At 40.2% G+C, this 18,524-nt stretch overlaps 1 protein-coding gene across 4 annotated transcripts in view; it reads left to right on the top strand.

Annotated features, from left to right (window-relative positions):
* Positions 1-18,524, top strand: part of LOC117501926 (zinc fingers and homeoboxes protein 2-like) — a 175,793-nt gene that overhangs the window by 111,005 nt on the left and 46,264 nt on the right. The window lies entirely within an intron of this gene.

The following is an 18,524-nucleotide window of genomic DNA, read 5'->3' as shown; positions in this document are numbered from 1 at the left end:
TCATTGGGACAGCAGAAATGTTTCTTTACCCTTCCCCAGATTTGTGCCTCGAGGCAATCCTATCTTGGAGGTCTACAGACAATTCCTTTGACTTCATCTTTGGTTTGTGCTCTGACATGCGCTGTCAGCTGTGGGACCTTATATATAGACAGGTGTGTGCCTTTCCAAATCATGTCCAATCAACTGTAGAAACATCTCAAGGATGATCAGTGGAAACAGGATGCCCCTGAGTTCAATTTTGAGCTTCAGTTTCAATTTATTTCATTTATATAGCACCAAATCACAACAAGGCTGCCACAAGGCACATCACACAAGTAAGGTCTAGCCTTCCCTACCCCTTAGAGCAAGCACACATGCGACAGTGGTAAGGAAAAACTCCCTCTGATGATTTGAGGAAGAAACATCAAGTAGACCAGACCCAAAGGGGCAACACTCTGCTTAGGCCATGCTGTCGACACACATATATATATGAGAGAGAGAGAGAGAGAGAGAGAGAGAGAGAGAGATGGGCGTTCATGCTGGTGTCCAGGACAGGAAGCTTGCAGAAGAAAAGACGCACCCTCCCACTTCTGGATGGTGCCGCACGTCGTGATGCTTCATGGTAAAGGCTGTGAATACTTATGTACATGTGATTTCATAGTCTTTTTTTTTTTCCCCCAATACATTTGCAATAAAAAACACATTTTTTCAGATTGTCATTATGGGGTATTGTGTGTAGAATTCTGAGGGAAAAACATGAATTTTATCCATTTTGGAAGAAAGCTGTAACATAAAAAATATGGGGAGAAAGGCAGCGCTGTTAACATTTTCTGGATGCGCTGTACCTCTTCCTCAATGACAACAATCAAGTCAGGAAGTATGCACATCACTGTGCATCACTGCACAGATATTGTTTTTTTTTTTTTTATGTCCCATTTCTTGGTTTAAATGAATAATCGGAAATATACTTGAGGTTAATCTATCAAACAATGCCACATTTCATTCCTATGATGAACACATTGGGATGCATAATATGACTGTATACCAACTAGTCAAGCTAATTGGTGAAACATTGTTTGCGCTAGTCGAGATTGCTCTTGGAGTTAATGAGCCACACGGTTTGCAGTTGTTAAGCCCCGGTCACACACTAGTAACGAAGGACAATGAATCTCAAACAAAACAAGAAATATGGACTTTCATTGGCTTACGGAGGAATCGTTTAACCTTCGTCCAGCTTCGTTCCTGCAGCTGGTGCTTTGTCAGAATTTTTAAACTTGTGAAGAAAAATCTGAACGAGTACGGACGACAACCTCAATTTGTGCGTATTTCATTTTGATTTCCTTCTTAATATTTTCTTATTGTTTTAGTTTTCGTAACGTTAGTGTTTCGTTTGACTTTCATCCAACTTCGTTCAACCTGCCAAGTCTGATGTATTGAACGAAGGTTGATGATATCTGTACAATCAGTAACTAAAGCTTCGATGAGCTGAACTAAACATCCTAGTGTCACTCATGAATCATCCATGTTTAGGATCAAAAAGCAACATTTTCAAACAAACAATAGCGTTAAGAACGTTTTATCAACTACTTTAACTGTCTCTGCATGTTTCAAACGTTTGTGGCTGGCCTGTGTGTGCACTTGGTTTTAAACCCGCTTTCGGTCACGTCATTGTGAATGTTTCATTTTGATTTTGTTTCAAGCATTGAGGTCAACGTTCACTTCATCTTTCCTTTCATTTTAAGTTCTGTTTGTGATCGCTTGATTCGCAGGCTTTTCAGTGATGGGAAAAGTGCAGGATCTTTGTCCACCTTTTCTCAACGATTTTTTTTTTTTTTTGCTTTTATCCTTCGTCCAGCTTTCGCTTTGTGCCGTGTGACCGGGCATAAGATTTCAGGTTCTGAAACTTATTAAAAAACACTACGGCAAAGATTGTGTTGGTAAATATATGCTGCCCCCTACTGGGCAACACTGAAATCCAATTCACTTGTTTGTTTTTTCCGTGATGTTCTAATCAAATCTTTACATGAAAATGAAGCCATATTATCAGAATGTGAAATGGTTGGCAATGGGACTGGCAATGGGACAAACTGATGCTATGGCACAGGCAGAGGTGAAGTTTGGCGCAAATTTGGCTGCGGTCTGTCCATGAGAAAAATTAATTCATTCATTTTCTATACCCACGTATTAAGGGTCACCAGATAACTTCAACAAGGACCATAGTTAAACTTATGTAGTGACCAAACAGGTGTCTCTGTGGGACTGGATTTGGACTCCCGATATGTAGACCTGGCTTTGATTCCAGATGTTTGCTCAAGACTGCTTGTCTGTTCAAACAAGCACTAAAATAAAACTTTAGAATTCTGGGTGAGTGTGTTGGAGGGGCATAAAATATTTACTATTTCACATTAAATTCCTGTATTAAAATTTAATTACTTTCTCGCCCGGTCTGTTGGTTCTTTACCAAATAGTTGTGCAGCAAACAAGCCCTCTGGAGTCTCGGAACGGTTTGCTCCATGTTTTATGATAGAGCTAAGGCTATGATATTTGACCTCTCCGTTGTCGGTGAAGGTGATTATTTTGCACTCGCATTCACAGCGCAGTTTGTCTGGATAAAAACTTCAAAACGGCTCAAAGTTTCACTCACAAACAGACCTTCACGAGCTTGTAGACAGTAGTTTGATTTCAAGGCGTCAACACCAAATACAATATGTGACATTAACTTTATTTTGGCTGCTTTTTCTCCTTCCTTTAATTTGAATTAGTTTCAGAGCCAGCATTATTATTATTATTATTATTTTTTTTTTCTTCGGAGTGCTGATCAGGCAGCTACGTAGCTCAGTGGGACAGGAGTTTCTTGTGCAATATCTGTAAACCATGGTGCAATATTTCCCGTGGCAACTATTATCCCACAGTTGTATATAATTCTCGGTTTTACATTTTTACTTGCGTCCACATTTTATTTTATTAGTTGTACATATCCTTTGAATAATTTATTGTTAAATTTTATTGTCTTCTATTTGGCTAACAATTACTCGCACCTCAGAAAAGCACCTTTTGGAGTTGCACTCAAATCTCATTGCAATGCAAATTACAATGACAATAAAGGTGATTCTGATTCTAAGTTAGACTGGGTTCAGTTCCCAGTCACACCAACAGTCTGTGTCCTTAACTAAAACACTTCATCTGCTTTGTCTTAGTCCATCCGGCTCCAAATGGCTATCGGTCTCGGCTGGGCGAAGTAACCTGTGATTAACTGGGCTCCCGTCCATGGGGAGTCATAATTAGACACTCTCTCACTCCTCCTCTTCAAATTATGGAACCCAGAGATTAAGAAGGGCACCAATGGGCCTTGGGGCCTCTACGGGACTTGTTTCTTTTTGATCAGATGGCGTGTAGACTTTAAAGGGAAGGATTTAGGCGTGACCTTCCTCTGGACTGTCTTTCTGGTTTTTGAGTCTGTACAGGGTTCCAAGGCTGATCCTAAGTGTTTAAAGTACCACAATGAAGAATGAATTAATTCAAAAACAGGGAAGGATCAAGCTTAGATGTTAAACATTTTAAATTGAATCATCTCTATAAACTCTCAGGTTTGTTTTATGTAAACTTTGTTTTATATAATGGCTAAAATAGATCCTTGTCGTTTAATATTTTATTAATTTATAAACAGAAAAGGGACTTACATTTTGGTATACATCATTGTAGGGCTGCCACAAACGACTATTTTGATAGTCGACTAGTCCGATTATTTTTGTGATTAGTCGACTAGTCGGATCATACGTAATTTCTTAAATTAAGGCCTGCAGCATTTTCCGAGAAACGTCGGGATGAAAACATGAACATTTCCAAATCAGTGACTATTTCTTAGACTTCATTTACATCACTCATTCAGGAATACAAACAGTGTGGTACTTTATAGTAAATCTGTGTTCAGGTAGGCAGTTCTCAAAAACTAAATGTCCATGCTGGCAGGAGGACAAGTGAGGGAAGCCACCAAGACACAACTCTGGAAGAACGTTTGGCTTCTGTGAGTGGAGAAACTGGGAATAGTGCACATTTTTATTTTCATCTTCATTTTACATATAGTCCCAACTATTTCTGATTTGTGGTTGTTTCTGTTGCATTTCTGAAATTACAGAACTGCTATAAAGAAAAGTGTGAACATTTTATTGTGTTTTAAACTGTGTGGAGCAAATGTAAAACACCAAACACAGACACACAGCACGTGCAGGAAAACTTTGATATAACTGAACAGAACAATGCAGGCGTGACTTGGCTCCCTTATTTTTGTATAAATAAATCAGAATAAAATAAGAGGTATCTCACTTGAAATTAATAAACATATAGCTGCAGCTTATAATAACTTTGAAAAATAACAAAAATCAGCAGCTTGTATTTTTATTCTGACTCCAGTTCATTTTAGTGTGATGAAGTCATTTTTAAAAGTCATTTTTCTTTCTCCTCAGTCACGTTTTGTGCTTGAACACTACATTAAGCTTAAGATTGAATAAATGCATACCTTTGGAAAATAACAGCTGTTAAAGTTCAGAGTTCTCACCTGCTTTTTGTGATCTGTGCCTGTGAACATCAGCTTCTCCACATCAGGGTTTTTTTAACCCGTGTATGCGTAATTTTGGCTCAGTTCATTTATATATTCTCATTTTTAAGGATGTTTAAAGGATATTTGACCGTATATTTTATCTCATGATCTCATAAATTCAGTATATGACGCGCACATGGTGTGAACAGGTTGGTGCCATCAGAACCGTGCGGGTAGAGAAAGTGGAAAGAGAAGTAAAGGCAGCTCCACGGTTTGGTTTTGTTGTGTGTGTGTGTGTGTGTGTGTTTTATACATGTTCTGTCGGGTTAAAATCCTCTTTCTCTGCTCATAACACACACACACACACACACACCCCGACAGCTCCGTCGGTAAACTGCACATTTTAAATGGCTTTCAACAAGATGGCCACTGTTTTAATTGGCCGTCTTTCCCAGAATTTGAACGTCCAAATGACGGCAGGATGGCTCGCTGCCTAACACTATGAATTGAGAGAAAAACAAAGACTTAAATAAAATAAATGACTCGGTAACTAATAAATTAGTTGTTGACGGTTCCAGTAGTCGACGTAGTCGTGGCTAGTCATGGCAGTCCTACATTATTGGTGCTTTGATTTCAACAGTCTAACACGAACTTTAAATAGAAGCCCAACTTGGAAAAACAGTTAGATGGTTCAAAAATAATTCTCACGATGTAGTCCGTGCACTGAGTTCCTTACTTCCAAAAAACAAAAAAAGACTTTGTGTACTTCCTCAGTCCAGCAAAAAATCACAGCAGAAATTTGTTCAGGTTTCCATCTTAACAGCTCTTCATGCCTACAGATGGCTTACGGCATAGTGGATTTGTTTGTGTGTGTTTGTGTGTGTGTGTGTTAGAAGAATTAGCACCGTCAATTAGCTCGTTCAAATCGTCATCCATCAGCAAAACAAACTAAATGCCGCTCCGCTAATATGTGTGGGCAAGGTTTGCAGCATGCAGTGGTATGGAACCACATTTGCACGCTAAATGTAACCAAATTTGCATGCTAAATGCAACGCAACACAAATAATCCATGTCACATGACATACAAAGCACCAATCAAATGACAAGGATCCACTCAGCGGTTATATAAAACATAAACTTTGTCTGTTGCCCATCCATCCGATCAGTAATGACGGTAATATTGCTTGTGGTTGCATGTCCTCATAAACTGTGCTATGTGGCCTCCAGAATGTAATACCATGATCATCTTGGTTAGTGTCCTGTTTCATGCTGTGCTCTGCTGTGGCAGTAGCATCTGTATAGGTGATTAAAAACAGATTGAACAAGTCCACCAAGAAAACTGGCTCTGTGATTGGCATTAATCTGACTTGCTTGACTTACTTGAAGCCATTCTCGAAAAGAGAACGAGGACCAAGTTAAAGACTGTTGTGCTTATTGAAAGTAATACTTTGCACAGTGGCTTTTGCACCCTTAGACGCTCTTTTGGTCAGCGGCTCATATGACGCTATAGGAGACCGTAGTCTCCTATAACAAAAAAGTGATGATGCGGTGGAAAGTGGACATGTTTTGCGGTTTGTTTATGTCCGGAAGCTCAAACGTGTTGAGGTAGTTGCGCAGGCGAGTGAACACAACTACCCTGGCTCGGTCTGTAGGCTAACATTTACCAACACGACCTCTCCCATTTGTGTTGTTTCTGAAGTTTTCTAATCTAACATAAGTGTGCTATACATTATTTGGCCAGTAGATGTCAGTAATATGCAGTGAGCTGTTAACATCACGCTTGACGTAACGAAGCTTTTGTTGAAGCAGGTGGCTCTGAATAGCAGATGCTTTGACACTTTGGTAACAATTATGTCAAGTTCCATTTTGAAGAAGTAGAAGAAGAGCCTTTATTGTCATATATACATGCATACATAAAACAAAATTTGTCCTCTGCATTTAACCATCCTAGTTACAGTTGGACACAATCCAACCACCAGGAGCAGTGGGCAGCCACAGTTTGGCACCTGGGGACAAACTCCTGATGTAGAGATGCTGCCGTGGTCAAAGGCAGAAAAGGAGGTCTTTTGTGTATCGGAGAAGCGTCCTGAGCATAATAATTAAGATGGTGTCATCTGTGTAGTCAAGGTCTCTGGTAACAAATCGTATGCAGTTTAAAAAATAAAGTAAAAAATTCATAGCTTAAAGTATTTGTGCATGTCCGATTCTGTGAATGCAGCAGAGAAAGCCTGTTGTCCATGCAATCTCGACCCACTCCTGGAGGAGCAGCGGTTTGGGGGCAGAGGAACCCCTCTGAGCTGTCACGCTGAGAGCAAATCTCATTCTGTCACTCACAGGTTTGTGGCCATCCTTGAGGGTTGGAATGCAGATCGCCTGGAAAATGGAGAGTTTTTCCATTTCGACTCCATTCGGTCTTGACAACAGTCCGGAACAGTGCCCACGTTACCACCGGCATCATGCCGCCAACACCTTTCATTTTGATTTCATTTCTGAACGAGACCTCAAAATATTTGAATTCCAGCATGCGGTGCAACAAACTCACGCTTGACCCGGAAAGAACATTCCACTGGTCTCCGGACTCTCACTGACAGCGTCTCACTCTGTGGCACGCTGACCCCATGAGGACTGGAGGTCAGACGCCTTCGACTTTCGCCTTTGCCATTTGTGAACATCAAAAATAAAATATGCCCAAGCTGTGACTTACCGGCGGGTTAGTGGGATTTGAAATGTTTGCAGCCATTTTGGAGCAAAAGTTTGGTGTAAAAATGTGTGTCTTAGCATCACGGCAGTGTGCGGTGGGGTGTTGTTTTTGGCCGAGGTGGAGGCACGTATATGTCAGCGTGAGCACGAGGAGTCGACTGTAAAGCTGCTCTTCCTGCTGCAGCCAATGTCAACAGCCGAGTGCATAACTTCCCATGAGCCTTTCCCCTACAAGGTAACTGTAAGGCTGCTGCGCTGCAGTCCGCCCTCACTCAGTATGTGTGTGTGTGTATAACATGCGTCACATACCAGCACAGGAGTGTGTGTGTTTGTGCAGCGGAGCGGAGTGGCGGCTCTAATGCGATTACGTCCCTTGTCTCCGTGCAGAACTGATAAGGCATTAGAGGGCGGGCCGTGATGAGATTTAAATTAATTCAGCCTCCATTCAAATTCACCATGTGATGAGCCGCGCCACTATTTGGCCTTCCAGCGCAACGCTCTCCCCTCCTTCTCTCCCCCGTCACTCGCCATCCCTCCTTTTTTAACTCCTCTTTTCCTCTATCTCATGCCACACCTTCCCATTCCTTTCTGCATCCTCTCCTATCTTCCATCTCTCCCTCTGTTCTTCAATCCCAGTTTCCCCTTCATTCTCAGACTTTCCTTCTTTCCTTTCCTTCTTTCACATCCCCTACCTTCATTTCCCCATCTTTTCCTGTCCTCCAATCTGCTTCTTCCTGGCATCCTTCCTTTGTGTCCTCCCTCATTCCTCCTTCCATCTTTACTTTCTTCCTTTCCTCCTGCCCTAACCTTTCCCCATCTCCTTCTTCCCTACCTCCTTTCTCCTTCCTTCAGTCGCTCTTTTCACTTTTGCTTTCTTCCCTCTTTTTATACATTTGCTCATTTCATTTGAACCTTAATTTTGTTTTAGCATGTAGAATTCTGCAGAGTAGTTATCACTGTTTTATTTGAACTTTTTTTTTCTTTGACACTTGTTAAAATCTTTTTAAACTTTTGCACAATAAATGCTACAAAATGACTTGCTGGCTAAAAATGTCTGTTGCCCATCACAATAAAGAACTACCTCTGTCTTCATATTTACATGCTTTTATTGTGAAGTTCCTGCAGGAACATGAACATTGTCAATTAAATTTTTGTAAAGTTGGAGAGGAAATGGCGTCTCACTAATTTAGAAGATCTCACTTAGCCTGGAAAAAGAGTCTGTTGCTCTATAAAAAAGCCCTCCGTAAAGCTAGGACATCTTACTACTCATCACAATTGAAGAAATAAGAACAACCCCAGGTTTCTTTTCAGCACTGTAGCCAGGCTGACAGAGTCAGAGCTCTATTGAGCCGAGTTATTCCCTTTAACTTAACTAGTAATGACTTCATGACTTTTCTTTGCTAATAAAATTTTAACTATTAGAGAAAAATTACTCATAACCATCCCAAAGACATATGTCTCTTTGGCTGCTTTCAGTGATGCCGGTATTTGGTTAGACTCTTATCTCTCCGATTGTTCTGTCTGAGTTATTTTCATTAGTTACTTCCTCCAAACCATCAACATGTCCTATTAGACCCCATTCCTACCAGGCTGCTCAAGGAAGCCCTACCATTAATTAATGCTGCGATCCTTAAATATGATCAATCTGTCTTTATATAGTTGGCTAGTACCACAGGCTTTTAAGGTGGCAGTAATTAAACCATTACTTAAAAGCCATCACTTGACCCAGCTATCTAGCTAATTATAGGCCAATCTCCAACCTTCCTTTTCTCTCAAAAATTCTTGAAAGGGTAGTTGTAAAACAGCTAACTGATCATCTGCAGAGGAATGGTCTATTTGAAGAGTTTCAGTCAGGGTTTAGAATTCATCATAGTACAGAAACAGCATTAGTGAAGGTTACAAATGATCTTCTTATGGCCTCAGACATGGACTCCTATCTCTGGGCTTGTTCTGTTAGACCTCAGTGCTGCTTTTGATACTGTTGACCAGTAAAGTTTTATTACAGAGATTAGAGCATGCCATAGGTATTAAAGGCACTGCGCTGCAGCGGGTTTGAATCATATTTATCTAATAGATTACAATTTGTTCATGTAAATGGGGAATCTTCTTCACAGACTAAGGTTAATTATGGAGTTCCACAAGATTCTGTGCTAGGACCAATTTTATTCACTTTATACATGCTTCCCTTAGACAGCATTGCTTAAATTTTCATTGTTACGCAGATGATACCCAGCTTTATCTATCCATGAAGCCAGAGGACACACACCAATTAGCTAAACTGCAGGATTGTTTTACAGACATAAAGACATGGATGACCTCTAATTTCCTGCTTTTAAGCTCAGATAAAATTGAAGTTATTGTACTTGGCCCCACAAATCTTAGAAACATGGTGTCTAGCCAGATCCTTACTCTGGATGGCATTACCCTAACCTCTAGTAATACTGTGAGAAATCTTGGAGTCATTTTGATCAGGATATGTCATCAAGGCGCATATTAAACAAATATGTAGGACTGCTTTTTTGCAATATGCGCAATATCTCTAAAATTAGAAAGGTCTTGTCTCAGAGTGATGCTGAAAAACTAATTCATGCATTTATTTCCTCTAGGCTGGACTATTGTAATTCATTATTATCAGGTTGTCCTAAAAGTTCCCTGAAAAGCCTTCAGTTAATTCAAAATGCTGCAGCTAGAGTACTGACAGGGACTAGAAGGAGAGAGCATATTTCACCCATATTGGCCTCTCTCCATTGGCTTCCTGTTAATTCTAGAATAGAATTTAAAATTCTTCTTCTTACTTATAAGGTTTTGAATAATCAGGTCCCATCTTATCTTAGGGACCTCATAGTACCATATCACCCCAACAGAGCGCTTCGCTCTGACTGCAGGCTTACTTGTAGTTCCTAGGGTTTTTAAGAGTAGAATGGGAGGCAGAGCCTTCAGCTTTCAGGCTCCTCTCCTCTGGACCAGCTCCCAATTCGGATCAGGGAGACAGACACCCTCTCTACTTTTAAGATTAGGCTTAAAACTTTCCTTTTTGCTAAAGCTTATAGTTAGGGCTGGATCGGGTGACCCTGAACCATCCTTTAGTTATGCTGCTATAGACTTAGACTGCTGGGGGTTCCCATGATGCACTGAGTTTCTTTCTCTTTTTGCTCTGTATGCACCACTCTGCATTTAATCATTAGTGATTGAGTCTTTTTCCTGGTTCTCTCCCTCAGCCCCAACCAGTCCCAGCAGAAGACTACCCCTCCCTGAGCCTGGTTCTGCTGGAGGTTTCTTCCTGTTAAAAGGGAGTTTTTCCTTCCCACTGTCGCCAAGTGCTTGCTCACAGGGGGTCGTTTTGACCGTTGGGGTTTTTCCGTAATTATTGTATGGCTTTGCCTTACAATATAAAGCGCCTTGGGGCAACTGTTTGTTGTGATTTGGCGCTATATAAATAAAATTGATTTGATTTGATTTGATTTAATTCTGGCTCTTTCACAAAATTGTGGCCACATGCACATGTAGATCATTTCTTATTGGCTGAAAGATGCTCAAGATTACTAGCTTCAGGCCCCATTTTCTTCTACTCATCTCCTCCTTCCTTTCTTTATTAATGCAGCAGATAAGAGAATATTTACAGAGGAGTCCTTGAAATGGCAATGCAAGCACCAAATTTGGTGCAAATACTTGACTTTTCAATTGGCGCCCAGGTAGAGGTCAGGTGAAGAATTACACAGGAGTTGAAATTCAAAACTGCTCCAATCATGTTGAAAGATATACAACATTATTTGTCTGATTGTAAATATGTACGTGAAAGTGATGCAGGTTATTGGTTGAGATAATAGGATTAATAAATGGAATAGTTTTGACTGTGTTGAATGTTTGGTCTCCAAAGTAAAGGTCAAACAATGTCGACGTCCATTGGATTCTATAACGTGACATATGTTACCCCGAAACATGATAACTAAGTATCATGAGTAGACTCATTATGCAGACTATTCCTTTTTAAAACCCTATTAACGCAACCAATACTGTACATTAATTTTTTCCAAAATTAGAGTACCTTTATCTTTTGACCCCTCTAGAAACTGAAATTGACCTTTGTTACCATTCTTGCAGTTTTTACCTCATAACTCCAGAACATTCAGTCACAGATGGTCCAAAATATACCTTTTTGGAATCATCTACTTCTTCTTCTTCCTCTTCTTCTTCACCATGTTTCTTTTCTTCCTCCATTGCTTCCTTTTAAGCTCTCGCCTTTCCTTCTTTTTCTTTTCTTTTTACTTTTTCTTCCTTCTATCACTCTGCCTAATTTGTACCATCCTTTCATCCCTCTGTTATTTTCTGTTTTCACGGTGTGACGTGCCCTTTAATCTCTTTTCTGTCTTGCTTGAATGTTCACTTCCTTCCCTTCTTCATTCATTCCTTCCATTCCTCGTTCTCCTCCTCTGTCCTTTTATCCCTTTTTTTCTTTCACTCGTCTCCAAGTCGTGATCTCTCCTTCCTCTCTCCTTCACTCTGCTCTTCTTTGCTTCCTTAGCCTTCACCATCTTTCCCTATTTTTCTTATTCTTCATCCCTGCATTTCTGTCATCCTTTCCCCCCCTCTACTCTTGCTTTCTTTCTTCTCCAGTTCATTTTTTCTTACTTTGACATACATCCTACTTCATTATCTTCCTTTCGCTTTTGCTCCTCTTTCTTCCTTCTTCGCCTCATTCTTTTCCTGTCATTTTTTTCCCATTTAGTCCCCTTACTTGCTTTTATTTTTGTTCCCTTCTCTACAAACTGAAGAGATGGATGTCCTTCTACCTAAATCATCACCTTTGCGCCTCTTTTTTGTCCTTCAATCCTTCCATCCTTTATCTCCTTTTCTTCCATCATATAAAAGATCTCTTTTTACTGCTTCCCCCCTCCATTCTGCCCCCTCCCTTCTGCCGTCTCTTCTTTGTTGTACTCCTGCTCTTCTTTTCCCAAACATTTGCGTCCTTTATTGCCGTATTTACACAAACTGCTCGTTAAATAAATTCTGCGCTTCTTGCCAGCAGCTGTTGATGCTTAATGTTAACTAATGTTAACAGAGACTCTTATTTTGGAGGTCACCTCTATAAACCAGCAGAAATATTCCAAAATTTATACTGAATGCAGAAATCAGAAACCTGCCTGATCTCTTGTTGTGTGTTTCATTAAGGAGGTTAAAGGTCACTGGGGACACAAGATGGCAGTGGAGTGGAAATGGGATTTGAAACTCTGACCTTCCAAACTTAGAGAGGGGTCATTCTTGACACCACCTGATATTCCCTAAATGTTTGCTTTTAACTCGTGAGCAGCAGCTCCGATTGGCTGTGTCAGTTTGTGAATGAGCTCATTTGCATATTCATAATTGGTGTATTGTGATTAAAGTAGTAGTGCAGCAGATAACTGAAACAATCCTTCAAATGGTGCTAGAAGCACCAGACATTAGACATTAGACACAACACCTTAGACATTACTCTTCAGGGGGGGGAAAAAACTAAAAAAAAAAAAAAAAAAAAGACTGGCCACTTGAATTTTCAGTAGGCAGCCAGGTAGGGGTCAATTGAAGAATTACACTGGGGTTAAAATTTTAAAATGTGCCAATCAAATTGAAAACTACACCACATTATTTGTCTATCATAAACATTCCAAAAAGGTATAGTTTGGGCTATTTGTGACTGAATGTTATGGAGTTTTGGGGTAAAAACAGCAAGAATGGTGACAAAGGTCAATTTTAGTTTGTACAGGGGTCAAAAGTTAAACTTGCTCCAATTTTGGTTAAAAAGTGATGCAAATTATTGGTTGCGCTAATAGGATTAATGAATGGAATAGTTTTGACAGTGTTGAATGTTTGGTCTCCAAAGTAAAGGTCAAACAAGGTCGAAGTCCATTGGATTCTGTGACGTGTGACATATGTTACCTCCTTAACATAACTAAGCATGACACATGGTCCAAACCATTCCTCTTTAAAATCTTAACTCAACTAATAATTTGCATCACTTTTTATAACAATTGAAACAATTTTTTTTACCCCTGTACAAACTGAAATTGACCTTTGTCACCATTCTTGCTGTTTCTACCCCATAACTCTATAGAATTCAGTCATACATAATCCAGACTATACTTTTTCGAATCTTTATGATCAGGCAAATAATGTGGTATATTATTCAATATGACTGGAGCATATTTTAATTTTGACCCCTGTGTAATTCTTCAATTGACCCCTACCTGACCGCCAATTGAAAATTTAAGTGGCCAGTCATTTTTTTCAAAAGAGGAATGTCTAAGGAGTATTTGATCTGAATTTGATGCTGGTATCATCATTTGCAGGATTCCGCTCTAAATATTGTCTTATCTGCTGCACTATAGCAGATGTCACACAAGTGCACTGTCGCAAACCTCCTGACCTGAACGGCTGCACGAGCAGAGCCAGTGGACAGAAACGCTGCACAGACCTGAAGCAACCCAATCAGCAGAAAATCAAACATTTCCAAAAAGCTGTGGGAGTCTCTGATTAACAGCAGGAGAACGTCGGGTACTTTTGTGAATCAAGAAACAAAGTGTACTTTTACTGAACATTAACCCCATTGACCCCTGAGCACAACTCTGGATTTGTAAAGTCGTTGTGCAACAAACTATATTTTGAAGTGTTAATACGTAACTTTATCAAAAACCAGTTTTTTGTTGGTATATCAAATCCATGTTAATAAAACTGTCCTTGCTTCAGACTCTTATAACTGCAGTAGAATTTGTGCATCCTGATGAGCGGGTGAGGCTCGTAAGGATGTTTCTTCTCCACATTCAGACTCAGCTGTGCTGTTGCATGGTTATCCAACAGCACAACTATTGGAGTAAATTAAAATAATAATAAAAAAGAACTCACTAGTGTCAAGCTATAGCATTTAGGTGAAACCTTCGAGCAAATTTGTGTCAGTTGTAGCTAAATGCAGATTTGCCGAAGGAGCTGAAAATGTTGAGTGGTTGGTTAAATACGTGTATTTTCTGTCGTTATATTTTTCGCAAACTGACATCCAAATGTATTCATTTGTGTCTGTTAGCACAGTGTCTTACTCAATGGTGCCTGAGTTCCATTTTTCCTGAGAATGGTAGTCCACTCCTTCCACAATGATCGGTTGCAGAGGGTTAGCAGCTGGATTGGCACTTCATTCGTTGTAAAACATGCTGCAAAGCTTGATGTTGAAGATCTCTGTTTATGCACTGTGGATTCATTCTGCTGCTGCCTTCCATCAGCGGATTTTAAGGGGGACAGGGGGAAACCCTTTGGATAGTCATCTCTTTAAAAGAAGGGGGTGTTATGTCTAGAGCATGTGCTGCTTGTCCAGTGTACGGCAGGTTCCAAACCCGAGGCTATCACGAGAGCTTGGAAAGCTCAACATAGCAGAGCTGAAAGTGGCCAAATGTCTTTTTTGTTATAAGTTGATTATTCCAGAGTTCAGACTCTCTGTGTCCTTGTCACAGTCCAGGCTCTAACTGTGGTTACTTTAGTCTACGAGCCAGTCATCAATTTTGACCTTATCTGTACCACATAAGGTGACGAAACAACGCTTAGAATCCAGCCTCAGTGTACCATGACCTACACGAAAATGTATGATAACCATCCCAGGGTGGCAGCTGTAGCCACCAAGGAGGGGTCAATGAAGAGTTACACAGAAGTGAAAATGTAAAAATACTCCAGTCATGTTTAAAACTATACCACATTATTTGTCTGATCATAACAATTCAATAAAGGTATAGTTTGAACTGTCTATGACTGAATGTTATGGGGTAAAAACAGCAAAAACGGTGGCAAAGGTCAGTTTCAGTTTGAACAGGGGTCAAAAGTTAAAGTTGCTCCAGTTTCAGTAAAGAAAAAAAAAGATGTAAGTCACTGGTTGAAATAAAAGGATTAATACGAGGGCTTGTTCTGTTAGACCTCAGTGCTGCTTTTGATACTGTTGACCATAAAATTTTATTACAGAGATTAGAGCATGCCATAGGTATTAAAGGCACTTCGCTGCTGTGGTTTGAATCATATTTATCTAATAGATTACAATTTGTTCATGTAAATGGGGAATCTTCTTCACAGACTAAGGTTAATTATGGAGTTCCACAAGGTTCTGTGCTAGGACCAATTTTATTCACTTTATACATGCTTCCCTTAGACAGCATTGCTTAAATTTTCATTGTTACGCAGATGATACCCAGCTTTATCTATCCATGAAGCCAGAGGACACACACCAATTAGCTAAACTGCAGGATTGTCTTACAGACATAAAGACATGGATGACCTCTAATTTCCTGCTTTTAAACTCAGATAAAACTGAAGTTATTGTATTTGGCCCCACAAATCTTAGAAACATGGTGTCTAGCCAGATCCTTACTCTGGATGGCATTACCCTGACCTCTAGTAATACTGCGAGAAATCTTGGAGTCATTTTTGATCAGGATATGTCATTCAAAGCGCATATTAAACAAATATGTAGGACTGCTTTTTTGCATTTGCGCAATATCTCTAAAATTAGAAAGGTCTTGTCTCAGAGTGATGCTGAAAAACTAATTCATGCATTTATTTCCTCTAGGCTGGACTATTGTAATTCATTATTATCAGGTTGTCCTAAAAGTTCCCTGAAAAGCCTTCAGTTAATTCAAAATGCTGCAGCTAGAGTACTGACAGGGACTAGAAGGAGAGAGCATATTTCACCCATATTGGCTTCTCTTCATTGGCTTCCTGTTAATTCTAGAATAGAATTTAAAATTCTTCTTCTTACTTATAAGGTTTTGAATAATCAGGTCCCATCTTATCTTAGGGACCTCATAGTACCATATCACCCCAATAGAGCGCTTCGCTCCCAGACTGCAGGCTTACTTGTAGTTCCTAGGGTTTTTAAGAGTAGAATGGGAGGCAGAGCCTTCAGCTTTCAGGCTCCTCTCCTCTGGAACCAGCTTCCAATTCGGATCAGGGAGACAGACACCCCCTCTACTTTTAAGATTAGGCTTAAAACTTTCCTTTTTGCTAAAGCTTATAGTTAGGGCTGGATCAGGTGACCCTGAACCATCCCTTAGTTATGCTGCTATAGACTTAGACTGCTGGGGGGTTCCCATGATGCACTGAGTGTTTCTTTCTCTTTTTGCTCTGTATGCACCACTCTGCATTTAATCATTAGTGATTAATCTCTGCTGTCTTCCACAGCATGTCTTTTTCCTGGTTCTCTCCCTCAGCCCCAGCCAGTCCCAGCAGAAGACTGCCCCTCCTCGAGCCTGGTTCTGCTGGAGGTTTCTTCCTGTTAAAAGGGAGTTTTTCCTTCCCACTGTCGTCAAGTGCTTGCTCACAGGGGGTCGTTTTGACCATTGGGGTTTTTCCGTAATTACTGTATGGCTTTGCCTTACAATATAAAGCGCCTTGGGGCAACTGTTTGTTGTGATTTGGCGCTATATAAATAAAATTGATTTGATTTTGATTTGATTTGATATTTGGTACAGTAGCCTTTGTTTGCAATTACAGAGGTCAAACGTTTCCTGTAGTTTTTCACCAGGTTTGCACACACTGCAGCAGGGATTTTGGTCCACTCCTCCATACAGATTTTCTCTAGATCTTTCAGGTTTGGAGTTTCAGCTCCCTCCAAAGATTTTCTATTGAGTTCAGGTCTGGAGACTGGCCAGGCCACTCCAGGACCTTGAAATGCTTCCTACAGAGCCCCTCCTTAGTTGCCCTGGTTGTGTGTTTGGGGTCATTCTCATGCTGGAAGACCCAGCCATGACCCATCTTCAATGCTCTTACTGAGGGAAGGAGGAGGAGGTTGTTTGCCAAAATCTCGCAAAACATCCATCCTCCCTTCAATATGGTGCAGTCATCCTGTTCCCTTTGCAGAAGAGCACCCCAGAGTATGATGTTTCCACTCCCATGCTTCACAGTTTGGATGGTTTTCTTGGGGTTGTTCTCATCCTCTAAACATGGTAAGTGGAGTTGATTCTAAAAAGCTCTATTCTGGTCTCATCTGACCACATGACCTTCTGCCATGCCTCCTCTGGATCATCCAGATGGTCACTGGTGAACTTCAAACGGGCCTGGACATGTGCTGGCTTGAGCAGGGGGACCTTGCTGTCCTGCAGGATTTTAAACCATGACAGCATCATGTGTTACTAATGTAATCTTTGTGACTGTGGTCCCAGCTCTCTTCAGGTCATTGACCAGGTCCTCCTGTGTAGTTCTGAGCTTTCTCAGAATCATCCTTACGCCACAAAGTGAGATCTTGCATGGAATCCCAGACCAAGGGAGATTGACAGTCATCTTGTGTTTCTTCCACTTTCTAATAAATAATCATAACAGTTGTGTTGCTTGCCTGTTGTCCTGTAATCCATCCCAGCCTTGTGCAGGTCTACAGTTTTGTCCCTGGTGTACTTAGACAGCTATTTGGTCTTGGCTATGGTGGACAGGTTGGAGTGTGATTGATTGTGTGTGTGAACAGGTGTTTTTTTTATACAGGTAACAAGTTCAAACAGGTGCAATTAATACAGGTAAAGAGTGCAGAGTAAGAGGGCTTCTTCTAACAGGTCTTTTTGAGCCAGATTTCTTGCTGGTTGGTAGGGGGTCAAATACTTGTTTGCAGCAGTAACATACAAATAAATTACTAAAAAAAAAATCATACATTATGATTTCCGGATTTTTTTTTTTGTTTTTTTATTTTGTTTTTTTTTTTTTAGATTATGTCTCACAGTGGACATACACCTTAAATGAAAATTTCAGACCCCTCCATGATTTCTAAGTGGGAGAACTTGCAAAACTGCAGGGTGTTCAAATACTTATTTTCCTCACTGTACACACACACACACACACACACACACACACACACACATATATATATGATCAGACTGCACCGATGGGGAAGCCTGATGTGGGTGTCATTTAAAATCACTATGACACAAAAGTGTTGATGGCCTGCTGGGATTTTTTTTTTTTTTTTTTTTTCCTCCTCCCTTTGTGTTTATCGAGCTGTGAAGGTTGTTTGAATTAAAATGGAATGAAGCTCGAAAAATGCAAAGAATGGATGTTTATCAGTTTTTCCTCATCTGTCCTCGGCAGCAGACTTTCATTCTCTGCTTCCTGTTCGTCTGCTTTTTGTTTTCTTATTTCAGATTCTGTTTTCCCTCATCACAGAACCAAAAAAAAAAAAAAAAAGTTCTAAACAGCTGAGATTGACCTTCGTGTTACATTCACCAGTTGAGCTGCTGTTTGCGATATGTACAAAACCCAGCAGGCAAAAAGAAAAAAAATTGTTTTGGGTGAAAAACGAATTGATAATTGGGGCTCTCAAAAT

The sequence above is a fragment of the Thalassophryne amazonica genome, chromosome 20, assembly GCF_902500255.1.
Source record: "Thalassophryne amazonica chromosome 20, fThaAma1.1, whole genome shotgun sequence".
In the NCBI taxonomy this organism is placed as follows: Eukaryota; Metazoa; Chordata; class Actinopteri; order Batrachoidiformes; family Batrachoididae; genus Thalassophryne; species Thalassophryne amazonica.
The sequence above is the reverse complement of the archived record's forward strand: the minus strand, read 5'-3'. Positions and strand labels throughout refer to the sequence as shown.